Below are 22,749 nucleotides of genomic sequence, written 5' to 3'. Positions count from 1 at the left end.
GCTCATTGGTCAAAAATACTCTGTCATTGAACGCGTTTTGGCTCTGCTATTGGCTCTTCGCGTTCAAATCCCGCCCCCTTCTCCGCCGCGTTACGCATGTTGGAGGCGGAACCCAGAGGGCGCTTCAGCAGCTCCGGTGGGCAATTTGGAAAATTAAGCTCTTACCTGTTTCTGATCAAGAAAATTAATGATTCGCATGGCTGTCAATTGACTATGGACAAGGTGTGAGCACACGCCAACACCTTTGCATACACGGTTTTTAATCTGATCTCGTTGTTTTGTCATGGAAATCAAGCAGAAATGTATTGAAAAAAAATTGTTTGCAATTAATATTCAGAATACAAAATTAATTCATATCCAAAAGAGTTTATGTCTGCCAACTTATATTAAACACAAAACGATTACATATTGACACGCATCACTCATTCTCCTACATTTAGAGACAGTGATGACAGGCACCAGATCAGGCGCGTCTGATGATGATTCTTAATTCACTCCAGCCCGGACCGGTGTGTGTGTGTGTGTGTGTGTGTGTGTGTGTGTGTGTGTGTGTGTGTGTGTGTGTGTGTGTGTGTGTGTGTGTGTGTGTGTGTGTGTGTGTGTGTAGGCAAGTTTCTGACACTGAATCACAAACTGAACTGGCTCCACCAAAAGGCTGGTCAACCCAGCGATAAGACGTTTAACAGTAACACGTTTTTAGTGTTTTTACAGGTTTTTACGCACGAGAAAATAAAGCCTGAGGATCTATGTGAGTTTTGTGTGGCTAAAACTTGTCCTTTATATGTGGTGTAGTAATTTGACGCACATTAAGAGGGCATATTCTTAATGTACCGTAACCAGCAGTGTCTCAGATCTACCACGTTGAAGTGTATTAACGTGAATTTTAAAGATGCACAGTGCAGATCAGAAAATATGCAGATTATCAAAAGTTGAAGCACAACTTCAATGCATCGTTGTTCACAGTTCAGCCTTAAAACAAATATTACATTAATAATAATTTTAGGATTTGTTTGTTAAAAAATTCAATGTGTGGTTTTTAATTGGCTGTGCGTATCTAACTGCATCAGTCAAGGTCCCGTGCACTCCAGTGTTAATTGTCACCTGAGCATGTTGTGTCAAAGTTCATTTAGCCACAGCCCCCAAATGTGCCTTTCATATCTGAGCACGTGAAGAGGTGATTAACTACTATTGACACTTTAATGTTTTCTGAATGAGCCATTTGTTTGTAGGAATTACACGCTTCATTCTTCAGATGGAGGTGGAGGTGGAGGTGGGGGAGGGGGGGGCGCTGTTTGATGCTGCACTAACTAATTGCCCCCGGGGGCAGTTAGTGGATTGTTGTGATGGGTTTGAGTTTTGCTTTTTGGATTATATTTCATCGATAAAAATCAAATCAACGTGTTTTTAAAAGAGGCAGAGAGGGTCGGTGTTAACACTCAGGATAGAGAGAGACTGGAGACGAGAGGATGATGCTTTTGTATTTATTGATGTATTTATTTTTGCAGAAGAATTCATCTGAAAGACACAAGGACATCCAAATGGACAGAGAGACGCAACTTGGAGTGGACACCCAGCAGAAGCAGGTAGGAATTTAATTTTAAAAAAACAAAAACAAATAGGCTTCTCTGGATTATTGTGAGCAGAAGTGGAGAGGAGAGAGAAAGTTGCTCTGACCTATAGTAATCTATGTAATGATTTTCCCTCCTAGTCGCAGAAAATGTCAGTGAAATGTTTTGCAGTATTTTACAAAATCCAGCAAAACACCATCTGTGTGGTTGTTTTTACGCGTGCTTCTATTCACCAGCTTCCCCTTCAGCTGTCTGGTGATCCTGTTTTTTTTATGCATTTCTAATATAATCTGGAACTCCTGCAGTCTGTGTCCACATCTGGTGCAATCGGATTTTTCCATTTTCTCGCCGTCTTCCTTTCGCTCCCGCAGCTGTGTACATTTCGCGCGACGCCCATGACTGATGCCTGACAGGAAAGGTGATGAATTGGCGCAAGAGCACGTCGGTGCAAAGCCGCGCGAACCTCCACCATCCCCAGCAGCCTCACCCCTACCGCTCTCCTCTTCCCAGTTTCTCTCTCCCTCCTTCTTCTTCTCCCTCTCTCTCTCTCGCTCTGTCTTTGGAGCAGACTCTCTGGCGCCGGCGCCGTGACGTCACCCCATTCACAGCAGCCCTCGAGCCAGCCCTCGCGGCGCCGCTGAGGCGGTTTCTATGGAGACGGGGTTTCGGGGCTGTCAATCAGAGGTGGTTCTCAGCTGATCAACCCGGGGGCCGAACCAGGAAAGTTTTGGGGACGGGATACGGGTCACTGAGGGTTTCTTCTTCAGTGGTGGCCAGCCACATTTACTACTCCAGTAAACTATAAAGAGAAGTTGATTTTACTTAAAAAAATATCTAGGAAACAGATTGCTTTGAAAAATGTGAGTTAATGTAATTATTAGTGCCAATTGATGTTGTAATTAAAAGTCTACCTAAAATTTAGGTGTGTTTACTAAACTTTGTGAAGTAGTTGCAACTTGAAAATAACAAGTTTAATTAAATAAATCTTTCTAAGTTTTAGCAACTTCAGTAAACCAAGTATAATGTACCGTATATCTGCATTCTGCTGGTTGCAAACCAGTTAGTCTTTTTGTATTTTCTTAAACCTGTTAACAAAACAACTCGCAGATCACTTAACTTCATCACTGACAAAATCCTCTTTTGTCATGATCACATTAAGTCAGACTAATTTGGTTTACTGAAGTTGCTAACACTTAAAAAGAACAAGGTAATTTCACTTGTCTTTTTTAAGTTGCTGCAACTTCACAAAAGTAAGTAAATACAGCAAGGTTTTAAATAACTTAAAACTTAAATATAAAGTAAACACAAATTAACATTAGGCCTAATAGTTACATTTACTTCATTTTTTCGTGTAAATTGTTTTCCAAGATTATTTTGAGTAAGATCAACCTGTCAGATTTTACAGTGTAGGTCCTACTGTACACATTTGATTTCTGTACTTAAGTATTTCCCATTTCATTATATCTAACCTTCAAATCAGATGACAATATTAGGCTACTTTTTACCCCATCACAGTAATATCTGTAGTTCCTAGTTAGGGGCTGTTTGTTATTTATGAGAGGGGAGGGGATGGTACAAAATGGGGGAGGTACTCCAGTTATTTTTTTTAAGCACTGAGGAGGGACTTATTTTTTTTTGATTTGGCAAAGGGGAGGGACATTCAACTTTTAAGTGGTCCGATGTTTTTAAAATTGATTTCAAATATTCACAGAACCCTAAAATCCACAAGCTCCAGGTATGGTCAAGATATTAAACAAACAAACAAACAAAAAAGGAGTCCCACTGCAGCCACCCCCATTCTCAGATAAATCCAGTCCCTTACTTTACAGATTCTAATATGATGCAGTAAATACAATTCACTGTTAAAACAGGCTATTCAAAACAGGATACACTTGTTAGAATGAGCACTGCATCACATTTGCAACAGTAAAATAATCACATCGTCAAGTATCATCAATAAGAATCCATTAATTTAATTTATATTTTAACACTCACAGGGACTTTAAGTTTATTTTTGCTAATAGCCCACTAAGTTGCATTGTACTTTTACTTGCAATTCACTACATTGCAGTATTGCTACTTAAAGGAACTGAGTATTTTCTCCTTTATGGAAATCCACCAATTATTTACATCTGTCATAATATCAACTCTTTGGTGCCACATTGAAGGCATCTACTTAGTTTTTTAAAACATCTTTACAGTTGCTTTGGATTTATCAAGCTTCAAAATTGAAGTAACGTTGAAGAAATGGACTTGAGAGACATTTCCACTAACAGATTTATGTTGAGGAGAAGGTTTTAAAAAAGTTAAAATCTTGTAACTTTATAAAAGGATTGTTAGCCGAAAGTTTAACAAAATACTCCAATAACTTGTAGCCTGCAGTGAAGCCGTACTGTAGTTTGTATTCTGATTGTTGATTCGGGGAGGACTCTGTCTGCTCTGAGACACGTTGTAGATTAAAATACAGTGAGACATGTTTCATACTTGTTTCCAGATGTTTCAATTTGATGACCACCCTCAGCCAAACTTGACCCTGCAGTAAAGCTGTCAAAGTGTATAAATGGCCCAGTGAATTTATTTATTTATTCACCATATGCCTTGCAAACTTCATGGGCGTGAAGCTAAAAAAAAAAAAAAGGTTTGTGACCAAATAGCCAAACTTTTCCCATGCAGCCCACGCACGAGTAAAAAGAGCCACAAGTCATTTGGAAAGTTTGGCTCAAGTTTTTTTTTTCCTCTTTAAGAAAAAAAACTCAAAGACATTCCTCAGTCACAGCGAACAAATACAACCCCCCTCTCTTCTCGGTCACCAACCTATTAGTTTGGGTTCAGGAGATAAGGTTTAGACAACAAAGCGGAGCTGGCAGCCGGCTGCAGAGCGCCCTGCAGCCCGGCGTCGGTCTGTCTGCGCTCCGGTCAACTTGTTGCTCCTCCGCCCCGCAGCTGCACCTCATTCTCCCAGAGAAATTTAGCATTATTTAAACTGAGTTATCAGTGAATCTTTGTGCCAATAATTATTTTTATTGCACAAAATAAAAAGAAAGTAACTTTTTGTGTCACCTGTCCTGAAGTTTAAGGAGGACATTTAAGTAAGACTTCCCGAAGCGACTATTAAAGGTCAGAAACCTCAACGAACCGTACAGAAGATTTAAAACCATATTTTAAAAAGTGAGATAAAGTTGCATGCAACGTGCTCAGGGGGTAACAGCGTCCCTTTGCAGTTATAAATATGCTGATTTTCACTTAATTTAAATCTCCTTGATTTAGACTTCTTTTACTCTCCAACCCCGCTTATACAAACCGCGTACTTTTACGCAAAATACACTAAATTCCGCTTGGTTCTCAGTCCGTTGTCCTTCGGAGTAACAGCAGCAGAGTATCGCAAATAAATATTTTTACTCTCCACCGTCCCAAAAAAAAGTCTCGCGCTCTACTCTTCTGTCTCCGGGCTGCCACGCGCCTGTCGCGTGGAGGAGTGTACACATCAAAGACAGGCACAGGGACTCTTGTAGCAGCGCCGACCCTGCGGGGCGTGGCCTGCTGCTCTACACCCCCAAACAGCACTGATGTGGTGTCACAATGAAAAAAAAGGGGGCGAAGTGTGATCGCCTCATGCAGCTGAAATCTGGCAAATATGTTGTATTACATTTATTGGTGCCTGAATAGCAGTCTGGCGCGAGGTTATTTTCATAACTATTCATCAACTACTTAGTTTTCTGATTAACTGAATAATTGTCAGGTCTACAAAATGTCAGTGATTATATAAAAGATGAGAATGATTTCTCAAAGCCTACAATAGCATCTTCACATGCTTTGACTTATTCAACCAATGTTCCAAAATCCAAAGATTTTTAATTTACTGTCAAATATGACAAACAAAAAAATCAGCATCAGAAATACTTTCATGATCCCCAGGGAGAAAGTGTGATTGTTACAGTCACCCTGATGTGAAGCGGAGAGAATTATAATTAAATACAAATAAGGAGTATGTAAAATATTTTTAAAAAGTGCCTTATGCTACAGTGTTTAACACTAGGTTATGTAAAATATTAAGAGTATAAAATATGTAAAACATGCTCAATATGTAAAGTGTGTAAAAATACAGATGCATTATGCTACATTACAATGTGTAAAGCTTGTAAGTAAAGTTTCAGAAATATCAAAATATTCATTATATTACAATGTACAATAAAGTATATAAAAGGAGTAGAAATAACAATATGTACAATATGTGCTTCATATGTTGCATTTATATTCAAGAGTGGTGTTTAATCTACGATACATCTGATAGTTTGAGAGGACATAAGCAAAGGATGTTTAACACAAATCAATTGATTATCAAAAAAGAATCTTTTAAAGTTTATTTGATTACATATTTCAGCTCTAATGCTTTCACAAACGAAAAAAAATCTGACAAAAAGAGTTTAGCATCCGGCTAACATTCATGACTTTATCAGTGTGAAATAATGAAGTTCAGATCTCTGCAGGTAGTCTCAGTTTTATTGGACACATTTCACAGACAATCGCCATTTCACTATGAGTTCATCTGTTTCGTTTTCTTGAGAAAATGAAAACGGCTGCATCAAGGCAGAAAGTAGCTCTGATTCTATTATTCTTTGGCCTTCGCTAAAATACATCTGGTCTGTCACTGTCCTCCTCCCTGTACACCTCCCGCCTCCCTTCAGTCTCTCCTGTGGTCCAGATGGGACTCTCTCTGCTCTCTGAGCAACAGCCATCAAGGCCTGGCTCTATTGTAACGTGAGAGGCTGCAGCAGGCACACGGGCAGGCAGGAAGCACTGGGAGAGATGGATGGATAGATGGGTGGATTGGTAGGATGAGATGAGGTGGCCAGATTGGACTGGGAGACAAAGGCACCATGGCTGCCCGAGTGCCTTCCAGGCTGGTCGTGGAGTGGCCACTCCAGTCCTCCCTGGAGGCCGGCCCTCCTCTGCCCCGCACACACCACTTCTCCACAACACACAGCTGGCTGCAGGAGATGAGGCAGGAGGTGGAGGATGGAGGTGGACAGCTGAGCCATGGAAAAATATAAAATGCTACGCCCAAAAACTGTCGTGTAAACAGACTAGGGTCAGCCTTATCCCGCAGGCCAAACTTAAAAAAACTTTTACATACTTGCTGTTTTTACAACTGTTTACACCTCTCATTATGCATATACATTTACTACATTCATGTTTAAATTCAGTTTATTCATTTGAAATGACTACTTTTATGACTTTATTTAGATTTTATTATGCTATAGTTTACCCCCTATTTTAACCCTTTAAATACTCAGTAAATTGGTATGATTTCTTTTGAAAACATGGGGGAAAATAACTAAACAACTGAAAACTAGTTTAAAAACGAGGAAAATGTAAAAATTCCAGGGAAAAATATCCAGAAAACTATATGTATAATTATTATAACCATATATATAAAATTATTCTACAGAAAAAAAGTGTACATATAAATAGCCTACATTTTTAATTTTTAGGATGTCTTCAAAGTAATTTTTTTATATTTTTCTTTTTTTTTACTTTTCTTTTATTGTATATATTCAGGCAATTTTCTTGAAACTTTTTATTATTTTGTGTCTGATTTTTTGGCCATGTGTTGTTAAGTTACTTCTTTTAAGTTAAATTGCTCTCTACACATATTTTTGAAACACGTTAAACCAATTTGCACTATTTTAAGATTAGATTCCCATTTTGTTTTTTACCAACATAATCTTCTTTTTCTTAATACATATTTAATTAGCATTATTGGAGGGAGACTTGAGACTTCAGATTTCATTCCCACAGACTGCTTTTCTCTAATTGTTATGCATATGATGAATAAATAAAGAACTTCAACTAGACAACTCGAGCAACTAGTCAGCCGAAGTTGTTCAAAATCAACTTATTTTTCCGTTAGAGTTGAACCGCTCAGATCTTTTGGCCAGCGTGACAACCACCAACCAGTTGGCAGTGTGGAAAAGTTGGCTGCAGTTTAAGTTTTGGGCAATATTGCTCGTTGGCATACAATCACACGTTAACATTGCTGTGTCGCCCACCTATCACAGCGGCACAGCTGTCACTGCAGCTAGCAGCCTGTACCCCAGTAATCAGATATCTGCATATCTCCACTTTCACACAGGGAATATGACAGTGTGGTTTCTAGTCGAATGTACCGTCAAAGGATGATTGTTTTTTGATGCAGCAGAGAGAAGGGAGGTGTCCTCTTTGTCAGAGTTATGAGAAATGATCAACATTAGCATTTGGTGTTAATGGACACTGAGTCAGTCAATATATTGTAATTTCACTGGGCCTTTGCTCGTCATCTCTTACAAAAGCTTTGGTGAGCAAACTGATGACGTTGGTGTCGTTTCAATCCCAGTGTGCAGGCAGTCAGGTTCCTCTATTCCAAGGGGAATTGAGACTGTATATGAGACCTGAAACTAGCTTCTGATACCACCTTGGCCTGAGACTTCTGGGTTCTGTGGTAACACAGTTTTTGTGTGTGTGTGTCTTGAAGATGGTGTTCGTCAAACAGTCCACTCTTATGTTACATTTCTTTTCAGGAAACTTCCCTCTTACAAATGTCAATCAGTTCTCTTTCACAGTTTTTTTTAATGTCTGAATTTAACACCAAAGCAGAAAGTGACAGTACTGTGATGTTCATTAAATGTTCTGTATATGACATTCAGAGCATTAACATAGCAGTAAACAACTATATGCCATGTAAAGATATAGTCGAATAATGGTGTCCTGACCATAGAATGAAGTCACTTTGCCACTTTGTAGTGTGCTCTCATGGTGGTTACCTACCCATAGCACTGTGGCGAAAAAGTGATGCAGCCATCTTTAACCCCTCAGGTTAACACAGCTAGCTTTGTCAGCACTGTTGCCGTTGTTAGTGCTGTTCACTCTGTTAGCACTGTTAGCTGCTGGACACCGGCTCAGCCATTAACATATTGTCTACAGAAAACCCAAATCAGACAAACATATACCCTGACTGTCATAGTGCCTTAAAAATAATCACACATATGTTGCAATTGAAAGTTCATTCTTGATCCTTTAATTCACTAGTGGATGAAATCTTGCCACAAGGTCCATTTAGTAGCTGCTCTGAAGCTTTTGATCAAATCTTAGCGTACTCTAGTTCAGAAATGACCTTTTAAGCCAAAATGGATGTAATAATTGAAAACTCCAGACCAGCAACTAAATGGATCTCATGGTGAGATTGTTTTGTCAGACATGTAATGACACTTGATTCTTCTTGCATACCAAAAACAGGAAGTTGCAGCAGCATCACAAGCTGAAGCATGACTTCTGAAAACGACTATTTTAGGAGGTCAAATTATTAGCTAATTCTCATTAACGCAAATATTCAGTAACAGCAGTAGCAGCTGTGGCTCAGGAGCTAGAGCGGGTCATCTGCTTAATCGAAAGATTTGTGGTTTGATCCCCGGCTCCTCCAGTCCAAGTATCCTTGGGCATGATACTGAACCCCAAATTACTCCCGGTTACATGGTAGCAAGTGACACCTTATCCGGTTGCCTCGGCCATCAGTGTGAGAATGTGTGTGTGAATGAGTGAATGTGACATGTACTGTAGAAACGCTTTGAGTGGTCTAAAGACTAGAGAGGTGCTATACAAGTGCAGGTCCATTTACCGTATAACTCACATTAATAGATAATTTAGGTCAAATTGGGTATACTGTATAATGTTTCATTTATTTGTTTCACCAGAAAAACCTCTTGAGATTAAAATTCTCTTTTTTTAGAGTGTCCTGGCCAAGACTGGCAGCAACATAAGTTATGGACAACGTAGAACAAAAATCAAAATATACAGTTTTAAAACAAACAATATAAAACACAAAAACATGTCGGCACTGGCATGTAGAAGATGACATAAAAAGGTCCTGCAACAGTGCTCTGAAATGGCCCAGAAGAACCAAAGAGTGCAGCTTTAAATCCTGCTGCAGACGATTTCACATATAAGGAGCTGCATACATAAAGGCTCTTTTGCTAAACTCTATACGAACCGTATGTGTAGACCATAAGAACAAGTTCTGTGATAGCCACTTTCACATTTTTTTTGCTTAACATAAACACATAAATATACTGGAAGTAGGCCAAGAAAAGCTTTGTAAATAAGACAAAGCCAATGAAAAAGTCTACGTAGTTAATTCTAAATACATTGTGTTATTTATTTTTGTAATTTGTTTACATTATTGTCAGATTAGATGCGTCAACTTTTTTCAATTTTACCTCTTTTATATCTCACTCTAAGTCTGCGCGTTAGCTCAGTTAAATTAGCTGAGCAGCAGCTGCACCTGGCAGTAACTTGTGGAAATTTGGCGATAATGTGTAATGCACCCCATTTCACTTAATGATACATAAATCTCCTTTCAGAAGGCACTTTTGTTACTACTAGGCTATGTGTGAACTTGATCTACAAATGGCTCCAGGGCCCTAAATATGACAGTGTTGGGGTCACTATAGTGGCCCTTTCAGACTCGTGCAGACAGAGTAGAGCAGGAACATAAGAGCACAACATTTAGGACGGAGCTCTCCACCTCAGCAGAACTCTGTTTCCTTCTGCTGTATCTCTTTACTGCAGCAGAGCCCACTTCCTTATAACCCTAAACCCTCTGACCACAGTCATCTCGCTCTTACTCAATCTTTATCTATTTATACAGCACAGAGGGAAGAGAGAGTTAATGTAGGAAACACAGTCTTTTCTGTGAAAACAGAGAACAAGTCAGTCAGGGCTGATTTCTCCGTCCTATATGCCATCTGATCACCCATGCTTGCATTGTCACTGAGGTAAATTATGTGGCGGCTGTTTGGAGAAAGGTTGCATCAGTAGGCTGTGAGCTGTTAGGTGCTGCCATAACAAATGGTATATTGATGTAATGCAAACATTCATACTGTATCTCATCAAGAGATTTTTGAACTAGAGTAGATGAGAGAGGAAGCCATAGTTTGTTTTTCTGCTATTGTGGGTTTTAACGCCCCTGTTGTATTCCGGTCAAATAGGACTGATTTACGAGTTTTCTCTCTGAAAAATCTAATTAATTTAATCTGATTGTCATAATGACTTTGTCCATGCATGGTCTCTAAATACAAACTAATTTCGATAATTTGCATAACATTTTGGGTGTTTTATTAACTTTTGTACACACGTGGTGTTCCCAGTCAAAAATGACTGATTGTTGAAAATAACTGTGTGAGACTACAATTAGTGTATTAACCCTTTGAGACCTGAACAAATTGGCATGATGTTTTTCAAAAGAAATAGGTAAAAGATAATGAGCAACTTCAGCAGAAATTAACCAAAAATTATCAAAAAAAAGTTAAATGTACAAGAGAATTACCTGGAAATTACAAAAAAAAAACAAAGAAAAATAAAATAAAAGACAAAAAAACCCAACAAAAACAAGAAAATAACCTGAAAAGGTGCTTAAAGATAATAATACTTCTGTAGAATAATTTTAACTATATAATTAAGTATAGTTGTTGGTTTTTTTTTACCATTTCCCCTAGCTTCTTAACAATAATAATGTTCCAAATCTACAAATTTCTTGTAATTTGCAGAACAGTTCTTGCCAAGTTGTTCATTGCCTCCCAATGTTTTCAAAAGAGAGCAAAACAATTTGCTCAGATATTTAAAGTTTAAATACTTATGATGGTGTCTGAACACAGCACAAGAGAAGTGATGTTGATCCAGATTTCAAAGGTTTAAAAAAAGTTCAGGCTTCTCATTAACATAAAGCACCCTCATTGGTGTTGGTATTTATTTCAAAGATTTAAAACAAACAAAACAACCTCTCTGTGCATCATATCTTTGCTCATGACGCTGTTGAGGAGGAGAAAGGCCAAACTGACAGAGAAGAGGAATTAGAGTTTGTGTTCAGACATAGTTCTCATGTGTAGTTTTGGGCCTCTGTCCTTTCTTTACTAATAAAATCATACCCGTCAGCTTTGAGTGGGAGCAGGACAGATGTTATTTTGTGCCACTATTTAAAAAATTGAAACGGTTTCAAAACAAATGTCCTTGTTAAATGGTGACACAAACTAATCTGTTATAAATAGCACAATATGTTTCATCTGAGTATTTTTTTGATAGTCAAATTAATTCATACATTATGCTTTTTTACTCAGAAACTATTTGTTTAAGCTCAGGTCAATGAGGCCTAGAGGCCACAAGTAGCAAAAATAAATAAAAACTTGCAATGCTCACAAGAAATTAAATTGATAAAAAAGATCTAACACAACATGAGGTGATACTATATTTATTATTTATAATCAGCTCTAATGGGGCAGTTATTTTGGACCGGGAACACAAAATAAATCAACACTGAATGAACACAACAGGAGGGCACACATGGCCATGCTAAATAAATGTCTATACTAAAGAGTATGTCAAAATCCCACAAGCATTTTCTGATCATTTTGCAGAAATCAACTATCCACAGGGACCTGCCAAAACAATAGAAAAACACTTAAATCTGCTCTATTCTAAGCCAACAGTTTAACACCGTCACTGCCAAGATGCTTTCCACTGTCTTTGAAGCATTATTTATTGTTTACAGAGCAAGTGTGAAAAATGTAGTAACCCAGCAAGTCCAGATTTTTAACTGGGACTGTGAACAAAATAATTCACCCAATCTCTCATTCACTATTTTGACATTATTATATAGACGATTCTATAGATAGATAGATAGATAGAGAGAGAGAGAGAGGTAGATGTGTGTGGTAAAACTAAGGCCACACATAAGACATTATCAAAATGTCACACCAATCCTGCCTGTGGTCCTTTTAGGTGTCTATTCGGCACTGTTGGCTTAAAGGCGAGATAACATAGTCCTTCCATTTGTGATTATTCCTTTTATACGCAACAGAAAGGCGGAATAATGGCAAGATATTCTCACCTTAAACAGGCAGTGTAAAATGAGCTTTAATTTACACAAGTGTCTCAGAAGTTTATCTTTTTCTTCCAGTAATACCAGATTACACAACTCTTGCCAGGAAACTTCCTAGGAAATTGTAGACCAGTAAAATAAGGTATTACTGTTTTATTTTCCAACATTAAAGTCTTAATGCTGTTTTATGTCGTCTCCACGCTGCCAGGAATAAAATTCCTAAGGGAATACTGGATCCTTTTTTATATATGTGTTGACCTAAAAGTTGTGTCACATTTAAAGTTGCAATATTTTTATGTTATCCATGGATCAAATCACTACGTGAAAGCGGTCACTCTTAGTGACAAACCAGAAAACCATCTTCAGTTTCTCTCAGCTTTACAAAGTGTTTACGTGTCTCTTAACTTTTTGGTTTTACGGCCCGCAGCTTTACTGTTTTGGTTCTCGCTGTTCTTGTTGCATCATTTTTGTTCACAGCAGGCAGCTGTTTCAGGGAAAAAGTTCCTAAATCTCAAACAGATTGTAAATTCCCCTAAGGTTGCAAAGTCCCTCAGATTCCCAGAAAAAAAAATCAGAGGACGTGACCTTATTGTCCCCAGTGTAGGCTATGGCTTGTTAAACTCTATGTAGGCTAGCATGTCAGGTAACATAATAAGAAAAATACAAAAACAGAAATGCGGAAACTATGCCAATCCTTTATTTGTACAAAGTTGCTTTCCTGCCCTGCCTGTGCAATGCCTGAATGATTCTCAACTGTATTTGACTTTTAATGAAGTGTGATAATTTGACTCCACTATAGTTTATAATTCTCAGTAGACAAACTGGCAACACAAAATGAGCTATATGGTAAATGGTGAATGATTTCGGACACAAACTGGAATTGCATGACAGTCATCAATCAGCATTTTCCAAAAGTGCTTTATTTTCCTTTCACACTGCAATGTGACACTTATATTTCCAGATTTGTGCACTTTGTAGAGATGTGAGTGGTCAAAAATTTTCCCCAGTAGCTGCAGACGTGCATCGTTCTGTTTCAAAGAGCTGCTGAAGACATCTTGTCGTCCCTCACATGCAGATTTGCTGCTGTAAGCACGTTGAAGTGGTCAGGTGGATCATTGAGAGCCAGTGCTTTTAACTGATCACAACAACAAAGGTTCTCACGGCCCTAATCCTCTTTGGCTCTTATCTCTCACCCCTCCTCACCCGCCACCCATCTCATCGGCTCACGTAGGATCAGACCTAGCAGCACAGACTTTCTCATGCCTTTCTCTTTTGGCATGCTCTTAATATCCCTATTACTTTCTCTTTCTCTTCAGTCTCAGATTATCTGTCTCGCGCCGTCATCATTTTCTCTGTCTTCTGTCTCAATGTCTTTTTTCATTTTTTTTTGCTTGTCTCACTTTTACCAGTTTTATCAGTTCTTTCCCACCAAGGGCATCTGGGTCTTAAAGGACCCTCTCCACACTTTGACTAACAAAAGCAGAGTCACTTTTGAAATGAAGAGCAGAGTCTTTGAACGGCACTTGCTAAGCCCCCATTTGAAGAGAAGCTTCAGTCTCTTATCAACAATAGCTTCAGCCCTGTGCGCGGACTATGATCAAGCATAAGGCGGTTCATTCAGGATGGTGGGAAACTAAGCAGCAGCGGGACAGAGAGAAAAAAAAGCATTTGAATAACAACTTTCTTCCACTGTGGCATCTTCAAATCTTTGTGATGTAATTATAATAAATCCTAAAAACCTGCTGTGTTTCATATTTCCACCAGTTTTTACTTCCCCGGCTATGACAAGCTCCTCTACAGTTCAGCCAACACAGGTTAATGTGGCCATTTACTTTGATATCAGCAGAATGAATCAACCTTTAAAGGCTATTAGTGTTATTAAAAATGCCCCAGAGGGAGCAGCTATGGCTCGTGTATTTCCAGGGTCTGTGTATGTGTTGCAGTTAGCTTTAGATTATTGGGACTTATTGGAGTAACAAGCTAATGGAATTAAGGTGCTGGATTTCATGCGCTGTTGCCAAGATTCAGCATTAAAAGGATGTGTGCTGAATAAATAGTGCTTTAAGTAGATGAGATTCCGACACGGGAGAGATTCGCTTGTCAGAGCAGCATTGTTTGCTTGGCTCCTGAGCCAGTGAAACTGTCAAGTGTGCTGCTGGCCACGGATAGACGGATGGATGAAGGATTCAGAGAGCTGATTTCTCCTCTTAAAGTGCATTTTTAGACACTGGAGTTGACAAACTCTTCAAATGCTGAAAGCAAAGAAACTTTCCTCTCATATCTAGTTTACGCATGAAGCAGTTCTGAAAGGAATCTGCTGGAAGCACACCTAAAGACACCAACACCCTCTTGATGAAAAAGCAAGGATTTCTATACAGAGCTATATTTGCCAGCTAATTACGTACATGAAAAGCAGAATCAAAATGAAATCCAAATATTTACCAAAATAAACTCATGTTTTGTTTCATTTCTCCATCAGCGGTGCCAGAACAGAGTCCTCTCCATTACAGATAATTCATCTGATGTTTGTGTTTGTTGGTGGATTAGCTGGGAGGCGTTGCTGTTGGCCCAGGCTGTAAAACACTCTCATCTGTATTTTAATGGACTATGAAGCAGTGGGAGGATGTGGCTCCGTGCCACAATTTCACAGTGAAAGAGGGGATCGTATGTAGCAGGTAATCTATTTGTGAGAGTGTTTTATCCGTATAAATGGAATTAGCGGATGGTTTGACGACACATTAAAAAGGCAACACTGAGTGTGTGTACGTGTGTGCTTCGCGTGCTCGGGGAGCCATATTTGATCGGCCCTAATTGGGATTTCTGTGCAAAATGTTTGTTTGCTTTAATGACGCCGAGGATGTGAGGTAAAATAAAAATAATGAAACGCATTGGTATGAAATTAGAGTGCACACAGACTTGAAGTGGGAGGGGATTCGCAAAATACACATGGCATGAAATCAGCGCTCAAAGAGACACAGCTGTAGATGTATGTATGAAGTACATTAGCCACTGTGAGTAAGATGGGAGTGATTATTTTGGGTAGTATGATGGCGTCTTTTCACAGAAGCGGCTATAAATTTGATTTAAATGTTCAATCATTGCCGCTGGTTTCCTGTTAAGATAAATAAGTTGGTCACAGAACCTGCAGAGATTTTTTTTCTCTCCCAAAATTTCGCAGAAAACGTTTGAAAGTTAAAAGCAAAATGACAGCATGCACGCGTCACACACATACAAATACACACACAGAGCTTGCAGATGGTAGGATCTCTGTAACCCGGCTCTTTGTAGCCCTTTCACAGTGTGAGTAGAGGAAGAAAAGGTTTGTCTTTTATCAGGCGCTGAACGCAGCAGTGTTGACATTGGGATGGCACCTAATTAGGTTAGGCCCAGCACAGCATGCATGGTTAACTAGGCTGGCCTAGGCCTCAGGCTCCACAGATCCCAAGGTGAATGCTACACTACAACTGAGGAATGATACCTACGCCTACTAATGCACTTTTAACGTTATCTATCTTCTAAAAATATGACCGCAAGAAATACACACAGCAGCAGTTATTTTTCCTCTCCCTCTGCAATTAGCAGGTAAAACTCTCGGTGCTGGCAGAGTTTGATAAATATGCAGGCATCATTCTGTTCAGGGAGGTGAGATTTAAACAAAAGCCAAGTTTTTTCTGTCAGAGTTACAGTTCCCATAACATTTTATAAAACAGTTTGATGGACTAAATAATGACTTGCCTTAAAGAGAAACTACAATTTACAACAACCTTGGCTTATTTCTGAAGCTCTGGACATTCATTCTCAGATATAAGTACATAATAGATCCAAAGGGACAGGAAACACGAGAGAAAGGTTTGTCTACAACCTGTTTGACTGCTCGTGTTTGCTGCCCCCACCCTCCAGGATCTATTTTTAGCAATGTTGCTTGCTTCCTAACTTTGGTGAGTACCATGTTATCATAACTGGAAGAACGGATGTTCGGAGCCACCAAAAATAAAATATAGATTTAGGTGTTCCTTTGTTACAGAGTGAGGTCCCAGAAAGCATGGATTAGGTGGTTTGCAGGTCAAAAGACAGCACAGTTGCCAGAAGAAAATGCATTTTATGTTTCTGCAAACAAATACACAACATTTGCATATTTCATGTTTCTGAAGTGACGTAATATATAAACTGACTTTGGCCTCAGGAGGTGAAGGGCATGTCACCTTGGTGAGATGCCTGCCCAGCTGTTGTTGGTTTGAAACCAACAAACAGCAAAACCTGTTGTCTTATGGCGGCCCTTCACTTTGTTTCCACTTCTGTTTGTGGCACCAAACCTTAGTGCTTTCATGGCACACCATGGTGTTTCCCAGTGGCATTTGTGGCATTGAACCAGGATGTTTTTCACCAACACATCACAGCGTTTCCCAGCAGCTTCTGTGCCTCCAAACATGGATGTTTTAAGCCAAAACCTAATCTTTTCCTAACCATGACCAAATGTTTTTTGTGCCGTAGCCTAACAACAACCTACGTATTTTTCACATATCTGCTATAAAATACAGTGTTACATCACAATCACTGGTTTGCAGAAATGTTCTATGCAAACATGTTTTTGCAAAAGGTATGTAGACACTTGCAATGTTATTTTAAAAGCAAATTACAAATGAGTTATGGCACTTACAGCATGTTTTGTTGTATGTTCTGTCATTGTATTTCTTTTGTTTTTCACAAAAATATAGTCATTTAAATGCCAATGAAGATCATACAATACTTTGAAAATACTTTTTTGATTTTAAGAAAAATATAGAATACTGCCAGACTTATCCTTTAAATTTTCTGCCAGTTTTGAAAGTTGTTGTTAGTTTTATCCTTTAACCCAGTTTTACCTGACAGAAAACTGTCTCTTGACTCAAATTCATAAAAGCACACTTACTGGGGAGTACCAGTTTAGAGTGCTTTCCCTAATAGGGCTTAATTAAAATGGCATATTTGTAAATAAAAATAGTCAGTGGTCCTTTTAGTTCACTGACTAAAGGACCAAGTGGGACAGAGGGAGGCTGACAGAAGCTCTGTTTGGGTTTAGTTTCACAGTCCTCTTACTTCCCCCAAGGGGCTGCGCTTTGTAGCATCATTAACAGTTTCCTTGTGTGGAATCCCCTTCTCTGATTCCATTTCCACTTTACTGCCAGTTTGGCCTCATTGAAGTGAGATGGTCAAGCTGGAAAGGGGATGTGAGCCGAAAAAAAGAGGATGTGGTCTGGGAGTATCCAGTCTTTGTGCTGACATGTGACAGTGATTATGAATAAAAAATGACATTTTGACTCATGGCTGCTTCTACATAAATATATAAATCTAATGTAGCAGCATTTATTGGGATGGTACAGAGCCTAGGATGTGCTATAGAGAGGCCACATTTAACTAAAAGGAGCACTAGAGATGCTGTTGTGTTTCCTCATTTTACTAAAACGTGGCCTCGAGATTGGTTAGTTCATTCGCTTGTTTTGGTTAACCATTTACTTGAAGCAAAATTTGCAGTTTTTTTCAATAGCTCCTATATCATGCGACCAAGTGACTCCAAATCAATGCCAAATTGTTTTACTACACTGGACAAATGAGACACTCCTCTTTACCATTGATTTTGGTGTTTCTTGTGTTTATATTAATATTTTTAGTGAAAATTATGCATTTTTTTTCAATAGCTCCCATGTCATGTGACCAAGTGACTCCATTTAACTGTATTTGCCAACATTAGTCAACGGTAAATTATTGACAGTCCCTAAGTCAGCCTCCAGTGGTAAATGCAAGGATCCAGGAGGTGATCTAACCCTCCTCCTACTGCCAGCATGGTGTGAAACAGAGTAAGAACATGCCGCTGGGTCTGGATTGAATGTCTGTTGAATATCCAACAGTTTGCCATGGTGCTCTATGAAACATTATATCACGATTCACTTATCTTGAGTGCACCAATTACCCAAAATAAAGTAAGGGATTAATCAAAATGAGGGAGTGAAATGAAACTGCAAGGCCATGCAAAAGCATCTCGTGCGTACGAATTAGTAATACACAGCCCTGATTCATTTATTTTTTCTCTCCATGGTACCTCCCGGACTCCGTAGGATGGAGATAGTACACGTGTAGTGTAGTGAGGCTGGCAACAGAACATCTTGGCTACTTAAGGTCACATTAGCTCTTCACAGGTGTCAGGGAATGAAATGAGATCATTTGAATGTCTGAGAGTGGGTAAAGGGAGGAGAGGAGTGTCTGGGCGCCTTATAAAGAAAGACAGAAGGAGAGAACAGCAAGAGGAGGAGGAGGAGGAGGAGGAGGGAGAGTAATAGGAAGGGAACAGGAGGGAAGGAGGAGGCGGGGGTGTCCGGTCATGCTCAAGCCCGGCGTCTTTGAGAGAGAAGAGGGGAAAGACACAGGGAGAAAGAGGGGAAAAGAGAAAGGAGACCGCTTTGCAAGCCACCCAGGCTTCATTACCACGCCAATCTGAAGAGAGAGAGATAGAGAGGGAGAAACAGGCCGGCCAGGGCCCAGCAGTGGGGCCGGATCCATATGGTGCTGCCGGCTCTGGAATGAATAGTGAATGGAGCGGCTGGGCGCTGGGCTGCTGGAATCTGCCTCCAAGCCTTTGTGAACAGGATGACCAAAGACAAGAGGGAGCTCTGCAGATGGCCCGGGCTATAAATAGGTAGCTAGTCTATCTCCGTGCTGTCACTCTTCTTGTCTATCTGCCTCCCAGCTTCCCCTCACCCCACCCTCACCCCACCCCACATGCTGCCAGGCCCCTGGACACCACTAAAACCCAGGAAATAAAAGCCTATGGTTGCATGGCTCTATGATATTGCCACCGGGGCTGAGTTTTTTCCCAGCCACCCCCCGTCTTCAAACATTCATCATTCAGATTTGTTACAGATGCAGGAGAGGTATGGGACTTGGTGTGTGCTTGAGAGAGCATGAGCACGGTCTGCAGAGAGGGAGAAAGTTGCTAAATTGCTCAAACACGAGCTGAGGAAGGCAGAGAGATTGAGCAGTTGTGTTTTCAGTCCAAACTTCTCGCAGATGGACTTTAAAGTGAGTGATAAATCCGTGTCCAGATTGAGGGTCCTTTTGTCATTAAACTAAGCCTTAGCACTGCTGTCCATCTGGCTCTGCGTATGTGTGTGTGTGTGTGTGTGTGTTTGTAGTGTATCTTGTGTCTTTGTGTGTGTAGACACTGGACATGATCCGGTAGCGGGAAGAGCACTACAAGCCTTCCTTTTAAAGTGTTGCTGACTGTAGCACACTATAAGCTAGCCTTCTGCTCGTACTTCTCATGCACTTTTTTTTCTTGCTCACACACACACACACACACACACACACACACACACACAGTTTTTGTAAACACGTCTCGAGGCCAGCGTGTGCTTCGTCTGTAACAGCCCCAGACTCCAAGGTGCCCAATCTGTGAGCTAACACCAAAGATAATTGTTAGGAGTGATGGAGCTCAGACCTGTGGAGACAGAGTGGGAGATGACGTGTGTGTGTGTGTGTGTGTGTGTGTGTGTGTGTGTGTGTGTGTGTGTGTGTGTGTGTGTGTGTGTGTGTGTGTGTGTGTGTGTGTTTGTGCGCGTGTAAGAAGTAACCCACTAGTAAACAGAGTGAAGCAAGTGGCCTGGATGACTTACGTCTGGACCACACAGAGCAAAAGGCATCAGTCAGGCTGGTGCTGTGTAAAAGCTGTGGCATGGCAGCCGAGACTGGGTGGTGCCAGAGACAGACAGACACACAGACAGACAGACACACAGACAGACAGACACACAGACAGTGAGAGAGAGCTCTTTCCAAATTTACCAGGTTTCTGTACCATCCAATGCATTGTGATGTTCCAAGTTTTATTGTTTTGTCCAGTTGGAGTTACACACCAGCTGCTGCCTCTGTGTATATCTGTGTGTGTGTGTGTGTGTGTGTGTGTGTGTGTGTGTGTGTAATGACGGCACGCTCTAAACACCCCTCTGACATGTAATGGCTCTCTCGTGGTGAAAGCAGCCAGGTGCTCACCGCAGGCGACATCACCGGGTCAGCTGCAGATGTGATGCACCGGCTTGGCTCGATGACATCATCGCCCCTGCCTCTCCTTGACAGCCTTGTTTGGGCCATGCAGCTTGTGTGTGTGTGTGTGTGTATGTGTGTGTGTGCATGGGGAAAAATATCGTCAGCCATTAAAAAATATTAGAATCTTTTTTTTTTCTTCCCCAGAACAAATAAAAACGATCTTCCAAAAGCTAATTAGCAGATCATTTCGGTTGTTTCCAATACGTATCAAATTGTTTCAAGATTTTATCGAGGTCAAATAATATCTTGAACATATTTTCACCCATTTTGAAGTGAGAATGCGTTGGAAACAATTACCTATAACAGTGGGTATTCTGTCTTTAAATGAAACCACAATTTTAAGACTGAATATGAGATTAAATGGCTTGTTAAGGCGGACCTTTTTTTTCTGGAGAAAACTATTTAAAAGCCCTTCCCAGTAGAGGCCCTCCATCTGTTTAAACTCCGGCAGACACTTTGTATCTGTATCTTTACTCCTAGAAGACGGTGCAGAGCAGAGAGAGATGAATTTGCACGAGTTATCTGGCCAAACAGTCAGATATGCTGCTGTGAAAATGAAAAAAAAAAAAATACAGTGTTTATCAGCTGGAGTGATTTTTTTTTTTGTTTTGGTGCGTGGCAACAGTCATTATCCATCACAGTGGTGTTGTGTTGTGTCACAGCAACCCAGAGGTTGTTAAGTGTCGGCTGCGGTGTTCATCCCTGAGAATTATCAAGAGTGCTCTTCGCAGATGAACATAAAAATATCTGCGATGTGGCGCCGTGACATCACAGACGCTCTATTTGGGTGGGGAAAAGGTCATGTAATTGCAACATAGTCTGTCATTAGAAGGGCACAGTGTCGTTATATTACATGAATTATTACAAAGATAAAAACACTCTTCTCCTGCTTTGACTTCAAGTTTCTGCTGGTGTTGTCTCCCTGTGCGTCTGTCCGTCTGCTAAAAGCTTCGCAGTTGGCCAGGGTGCGATTCAGCTCACCTCCGTGCTGTTCAGGCTTTAGGACGGTGAGGGACTTAGTAGGTTTAGACCAAAGTAAACAGGAGACCACCATAGTGGGAGGGATGAGGGAGATAGAGGGAGTTGCGAGAAGCAGGACAGATGGGGCAGGGATCAAGGCCCTGCGTCTCTCTGTCCGTCTGCCTCTCTGCCACTCTCTTTGACTCGTCTTCTTCTCTTTGGTTCAGGTCTTTTTAGCCATTATGTGGCAGCAGATGACAATCAGCCTGTGAGTTTCTCTCATTATGACCACAGATGTCTTCCACTGCTCTTAGGGCTCATTTATGCTCAACGTTAGGTACGGACACGGATGGAGCCTTCTGTCCATACTCTGGTTTAGTTTGTCTGTATTTGTGCATGTTTCCTTAAAGCTTATGGATGTGGAGGGAACGGAATAGCAGCACTAGAGACTGTGGGGACTGTGTAGTGCAGTTCAAGCAGAATACAACTGTGGGAGACGACAGAGACATTTAAAAAATGGCTGAAAGGAACAGATACTACAGGTGAAAACATCTCTCTGTCCACATGTCGCAACTCATTTAATGGCCTCACAGACCACCGACATCTACAATGCTGCTTTCGTTAAAAGGTACATTGTTACAACCTCCTTCACTGTCACCTCATTGTCTGGAACTTTTGACTCTTCAGTATCTATTGGCTGTATTTGTGCCATCATAACATTTGTACATGCACAACATTTGTAATGGACATAAAGGGAGTATAACTGAGCTTCAACCTGTTGTGATATTACTTTTTCTATGATATAATGATATTCTAACTATTTTCCTGTGTCTCAAATTTGAATACTTCCATTAATACACTTACACACAGAACACTTTGCACACTACATACTTACTTGTGTAGTGTGCAAATTTTGACAGGGTAGTGCCTTAATTCAAACATGGTCTTTACACACATAACGGAAATGGCATTCGCAAGATTTGACAGCCTTTCTTCTTCTGCTCGGCAAATTGCAATGGGTGGAACGTTACCGCCAACATTTGACAAACAATTGTAACTTGCCAAAATATATTCCTGCTGTCTGCTTAACTGGTAACTTGGCTTTCTCTGTATTTATTTATTTATTTTATTAAATATAAATGGCACATTTCTATATCTATGAATATCCATGGCTGATAGTGGCTGGCTCTGTCACCAGCTGATCTATGCATGGATGGATGGACAGAACAGGCCTTCTGGGGC

At 40.2% G+C, this 22,749-nt stretch overlaps 1 long non-coding RNA gene across 3 annotated transcripts in view; it reads left to right on the top strand.

Moving 5' to 3' along the window:
- The first annotated feature begins 26 nt into the window (after nucleotides 1-26).
- Nucleotides 27-22,749, top strand: part of LOC148187450 (uncharacterized) — a 47,665-nt gene continuing 24,942 nt past the window's right edge. For 2 of the 3 annotated variants that reach the window (XR_015778779.1, XR_015778777.1), the window contains exons 1-2: nucleotides 27-748; nucleotides 1,506-1,583. This is a non-coding gene — a long non-coding RNA (uncharacterized LOC148187450). Of the gene's footprint in view, nucleotides 749-1,505; nucleotides 1,584-18,781; nucleotides 19,145-22,749 lie in introns of those variants that run through there. The other variant, XR_015778778.1, reaches the window with a different exon arrangement.

The sequence above is a fragment of the Plectropomus leopardus genome, chromosome 14 (genome assembly GCF_026936395.1).
Source record: "Plectropomus leopardus strain MGB_pleo_1.0 chromosome 14, ASM2693639v1, whole genome shotgun sequence".
NCBI classification, from domain to species: domain Eukaryota; kingdom Metazoa; phylum Chordata; class Actinopteri; order Perciformes; family Serranidae; genus Plectropomus; species Plectropomus leopardus.
This window is presented reverse-complemented; position numbering and strand designations above follow the sequence as displayed.